The following is a 5,909-nucleotide window of genomic DNA, read 5'->3' on the forward strand; positions in this document are numbered from 1 at the left end:
TAATTTATTGATTATGTGCAAATGAAATTCTGTAACGAATACCGTTCATTGATGTGATTGCGTGACCGTCAATACGCCTTATTCATAAATGGCGCACGCGCGGTTAAGACCTGAGGCGAGTTCACCAAAACGAGGCTTAGGAGACATCGCTTCATCTAATGACACTTAGCTTGTTCGAAGGTTTGTGGAATTATCGACTGTTTTCGCTGTAGTTTAATAAAAATGGCGAAATTTAATTGAGGATCCGTTGATGTAACGTAGTTTGACCTTGGCGAATGTTTTGTTATAAATATGACGGAGAGTTTTGCAGTTAATTTGAGTCAAGACGATACTCCTGGAGTGTCTTCAGAGGGAAGAAACCCAGGAGAGCTCAACAACGATGCCCTGAGGTTTTGGCAAAAATGTAGGGGAGATAAATGCAAAGGGCTGAAAACAAAGGCTCAGCTACTAAAACGGTAGGTTTAAATGTAACGATCGATAGCCAAATATAAGTAGTAATCTAAACGTCTTATGTTGAGCGAGTTAAATATAGTCTGGTTTCGATATCTGAGTAAAATACACTCGAATTCGAAAATTGAGCGAAAATACCGTTTTACAGCATCATCTGATATCCCACAGACAACGCAGTCATGATAAATTTGCTCAAGAAATCATGTGCCGAAAAGACATTCCATTCTAGACACAGCTCATGGGATTAAATATGAGCCAGTAGCAATTGACTGGTATCACAAATACATGCACAGTCAAAAAAACACCAGTACATGTTTTCAAAAGTGGATTTATTGTATGCACTAAATCTCCAATACTGGGATGTTCTACGGATGGAAAGGTAATAGACCCCAGTTGGGAAGATCCCATTGGACTACTTGAAGTCTAGTGCCCAGAAACAAAGTTTCAAGTGAGTCCCCTAGATGCTTGCTCAGACCCTAAGTTCTTTTGTGAGAGGGTTACTATGCCTAAGTTCAGTGCCAAATGGGCTGTACTGGTGCACAATGGTCTGATTTTGTTGTTTACACTAAAAAAGGAATGTCAATTGAGAGAATTGCCTTTGACAGAGGTTACTGGGTTGAGCTTCAGGAGAAGCTTTGGCAATATTATTTTACAAATTTCATTAAGTATGCTGTAGCTGAATTTTCACCATCATGTACAAAAGCTGTGGTGGTGTGACATTCTACAACAGGATCATAATCAAACATTTAATGCATATAATCTCAGAATGATTTGATAAATATCCCAAGGGGTAAATCCAATAGATTTGAAGCTCAAAGACTGTAAAATTGTAAGTCTGTATCAAAATTACTAACCACTCATTAGTTTTTGCTTTTACAGGACTGGTCAAAAGGCATACTTGAGTGGGTTATTACTTTTTCGATCCTTCAAAAAGGTGTGGGCTGTGTAATTTTTCACTACACATAAGGGCTGGGTCATCTTCTTTTCCCATGTAGAGGGGGAGTTAATCTAATTTCTGACCTCTATTTTAGGGTCAGTCAGTTTTTTTATTCCAAAGGTAAGGGGTTAGGTCATGTGCTCAGGTCCTCACCCTGTAATTTTTGGCCACTCCTTTACAGGTATCATAATCATTTCAGTGATGTGTATTTCACTGAAAGAAAATAAAAAGATCCAAGACCTAGATAGTAAACATTACTACAACACACCCTTCTTTAGCCAAAACATTGAACAAGATAAAAATTACAAATCAGTTGTCTAAAGCTTTCTATTGTGTCAGCTTGTTAAAATAGGGTCTTGAATGTTGCAAAGAAATGCACAAACTGACCACATTTGATTTGCAATGCCAAAGAGATTCAGTGAGATAATGCCATCCCATATATGAAAAACTTTAATTTTATTAATTGCACGTTCGACATGGATCCTCAATCCTGCAATCTCCTGAGTTCTCACAACATCCTCCAAGGGCATTTGTGTGGATGGGTCAAGCATACCTGACCTTTCTACAATTTCTCTGTCTCATATACTTCCTGTATACAGTTGGTTTATGTAAGTGATAGCACCAGATGGAGAAATTCCCACAAGCCCCTTTAGTGTAGTAGGATTCTTGTAGGCACTGAACAACTCACTATTCAGCAACAAGCTACTAGGCATTGCACACTTCACTTCCGTACAATCAATAATAACTCTTGTACTTGGAAATGACTTCCTGAAGTCTTCAGGCATTGTTCTGTTGACAACTCCTCTGGATGGCCAAATGTTAAGCACTCCAAATCGACGATACATAAAATTGATCCAACTAATAACAATTCTACTAACAGTTGCCTGATAAACATTAAACAGGTGGGAAAGGTGGGTTTCTGCAAATCCCTGTCTAAAGGGACACGAAGTGAGAAAAAGTTCTTCTTGTGGTTTGATTGATCTTGGTCTACCTCTCTTTACACCTAACTGTGGTGGAGACCTAGTGTTTCTGAGGGTATCTCCTTTTCACCTGACAACCAGTATCTGACATTTTCTCCATTATTTCCAGGATCTAAATATTCAAAGGATGCCAAGAATGCTTTTTAGTAAGGAAAGCCTGTAATAAAACAACATTGCCTCATCAGAGGTAAACCGACTAAGTGAGAAGACGTTTGACTGAAGTGCTTTATTTTTGTCTTCCAAATCTGCAACTATCCTTTCGAGATTTGCGCATTTTTTTTTCAAGTAGCCTTAATTGTTTGAGGGTCCCATAAAGATCTTTTTCAGTGGAAGGCATTTCAGTAAGACTGGCACTGGCGGCTCCTGTACTAACGAAACCAATCTTTTCCGGCTTCAGGTGTTTTGCCAGGCTCCGAACACACTGAAGAGGACTCTTTTTCTGGGACAGATCTCTTCTCTTTTCGCTGTCATAGATAAGGCCTCTCGGTAGGGGGCGGTCACTTTCGTGGTGAAGTTTGTTTCCAAGCAAATATCGACGGAACTGCATTTGTCCTCAGAGACGTTCGTCCACGAAGACCCTTTGATATGCCACTAAGCTTGAAATGTAACGAACACACTTTTGATGCCCCGGAGATGCGAAAAAATCTACCAACATCTCTACGTATAGTATGTATCCGACATTTCTTCATTTCCTCTCCGTCTGGAAACTTATAGAATCCAATTTGTTCTCCTTTTGATCCCACACCCCTTCCGTGCGTGCACAATAGTACGCAACAATAAATGTTTGACTTCGACACCATGTTTCTTGGGATGCCTCCAAAGCCTCGATTTGGTGAACTCGGCTCAGGTCTTAACCGTGCGTCCGCCATTTATGAATAAGGCGTATACCTCCATGTTTTATGTGACATCGATTAGCTGTCCGCATTACCTTTCATTCGACACGTGCAAGTTACAAGCGTCGAATATATCATTGTAATAGAACGGAGAAAGAGGTATGTTATATCGTTTGTTCCTTCTATCTAGACCCCGAAATGTACACCATTTAATCGAAAGCAGATTTGTTATTTTTAAGAATACTTGTGCCGTTTAGAATTATATATATGCGCGCTCCGCGTGCCCGAGTTAAAACATTTCATAGATTTATAGTAATAGCTCTATTCGGCTCGTTGTATTTCAGTTTTTACGAGCTTTCAAGTCCAATAAATCCATTGAGAAAGATAGATGCTTGAAGGTTCCGTCACTTATAAAACATTCTCCGATGCGGCGCTGTTGAGAAATTCACAGATCGAAAGAATCAATTGAAGTCAGCGTCCGCCCCGTTACAAATTCCCACGTGTTTTTTTTTCCGTTGGTGCATAGAATTATTATGTGATAGCTTTCTTCTTTGTACTGTGGCACAATTAGCGAGTCGAACAGGTAATTGAGTTCCTTCAAGTTGGATAATTTTACCTTGCCGAGAGAGGTATGATTAAATGTTTTTTTTCACTATCATGTTTTCGTGTTTACCGGCGATGATCGACACTTCAGAGCTTAATTGAGCAGAATCATGATCATGTAATTCATAATGACTCTTACTTCTAATATAAGTTCACTCGTTTTTAAAGCTGCTCTTTGGCTTTATTACTGCACAGGTAAAAAATCGATTGAAAGTAAATACTTTGAATTCTTTGTGGAAGATTTTAACATCCTTCTGCATGAAACTTGACAGTGTTTTAAAGCTGTTTTAAGTTCACTGATGTAAAGGTTGTACGGAACAGCTAATAAATCAGGGATGTGTCGAAAACGAAGACCTAAGACCTAAGATCCACTAGTCTAAAACGAAGAACCTGTGGTCTAAAACGAAGACCCTGTGGTCTAAAACGAAGACCCTGTGGGTTAAAACGAAGACTCTGCGGTCTAAAACGAAGACCCTGCGGTCTAAAACGAAGACTCACTGGTCTAAAACGAAGACCCACTGGTCTAAAACGAAGACCCACTGGTCTAAAACGAAGACCCTGTGGTCCAAAACGAAGACCCACTGGTCTAAAACGAAGACCCTGTGGTCTAAAACGAAGACCCTGTGGTCTAAAACGAAGACCCTGAGGTCTAAAACAAAGACCCAGTGGTCTAAAACGAAGACCCTGTGGTCTAAAACGAAGACCCATTGTTCCAAAAACTTTTTTTTTTCAAGGAAAGGCTATACAGGAAGCTCAATTGCTCTCATTTCTATGGCACATAAATTAAAATGTCATCTGAGCGTGCGACCAACTTGATAGCTACGTTATCTCAGTCGGTACAACATGTGTCAAATTTTGTAACGCAATTAAATTCTGAGACTATAGAAATATACGTTTTAGTGACGATTTTGGTATATTTTGTCGTCCCAACATTCTATTTTTCAAATGTATATTGAGCAAATTACGATGAGGTGACTTCATTACTTTGCTACACTGTCTTTTGTGTATGACTCGCAAATTTATTCACCACAGGCTACAAGGATGATCTCCTGCTAGAATGGTCTAAAACCATAAACAAGAAATTTCTGCAGTGCATAAAATTAAATTGTCTCTGGGCACGCTTGATATAAGCGCACACAACACTTGTCAAATTGTGTAACGCAGTCAAATTCCAAGAGTGTCGAAATGTATGTTTTAGTGACGAGTTTAGTGCATTTCCTCGTCACCAACATTACATTTTAGATTTTTTCAAATGACAGTGAGGTGACTTCAATAATACTGCGTCAAACTGTGATTGTACCATCCTCGGAGACCCAATCAGAGTGAAGTGTCCTTTCGTGTGTTTTAACATGCACATATACAACAAGCTCTGTTGCTCGCTATATTTGTTTGGGCCATGCGATGAAGCTTTGCCTGAGGTGAAAAGTTTCAGTCTCAGCACACAATGTAAGACAAATCGATCAGATTGTCCGCAAAATCGTACCGCAAATTTTACTGAATACTTTCGCAGGTATCACAAGAGAACGTGTTTAAAAGTTTGCGAGGTTCGTATAAAACATAGTGGTTGCAGGCATTGATATGTCGCTTTAAATGTTAGATGACATCAGAGTTAATATTAACTCTGATGAGATGTAAGCTTAAGAATGGCTGCCTGTAAGGATCGAGAATCGTCCATCAGCGACCATTTTGGTGAATTGCTCATATTTTGCCCAACGATACCCTTTGGTAAACTGTTTCCAAAAATCAAGTTTAAAAGTTCCGACGAGTGTTAATTTTTCAGAAATTTGCGAAAATTTGAAAACACGGTTTAAGTGCGGTTTTCCGCCTGGCAAATTGTCCAAAATTCACTGCAAAACCCAAGCTTCATTGAAGGCTTAAAATGAATTCAGTTAACACCAAACTTCACACATTTTAAGAAAAAGTCTTCCCATTCATTTGTGTTATGTTAATTTTTTCCGTACACAGCTATATTGTGATTTTTTTTTTTTGTCCCTTAAGCAACACCCTCAAAAAGTGCTGTACACGGGGCAAAAAATAGGTAAAATTTAATGCGATAAAAGTATACCTGGTACATAATTTTTTAAATTTTTAACTAGATGTTCGTAA

General features: G+C 38.9%; 1 protein-coding gene and 1 long non-coding RNA gene across 5 annotated transcripts in view; both read left to right on the forward strand.

Annotated features, from left to right (window-relative positions):
* Positions 1–117: 117 nt before the first annotated feature.
* On the forward strand, positions 118–1,922 carry LOC148743209 (uncharacterized). The gene is made up of 2 exons (XR_015992016.1): positions 118–455; positions 1,330–1,922. It is a non-coding gene; the product is annotated as an uncharacterized LOC148743209 (long non-coding RNA).
* Positions 1,923–2,504: 582 nt separating this feature from the next.
* The window catches only part of LOC148743210 (uncharacterized), a 14,745-nt gene continuing 11,340 nt past the window's right edge, over positions 2,505–5,909 (forward strand). For all 4 annotated transcript variants that reach the window (XM_088734254.1, XM_088734246.1, XM_088734265.1 and 1 more), the window contains exon 1: positions 2,505–3,359. The gene's annotated coding sequence lies outside the window, so the exon portion shown is untranslated. The remainder of the gene's footprint in view (positions 3,360–5,909) is intronic.

The sequence above is a fragment of the Stylophora pistillata genome, chromosome 1 (assembly GCF_964205215.1).
Source record: "Stylophora pistillata chromosome 1, jaStyPist1.2, whole genome shotgun sequence".
Lineage (NCBI taxonomy): Eukaryota > Metazoa > Cnidaria > Anthozoa > Scleractinia > Pocilloporidae > Stylophora > Stylophora pistillata.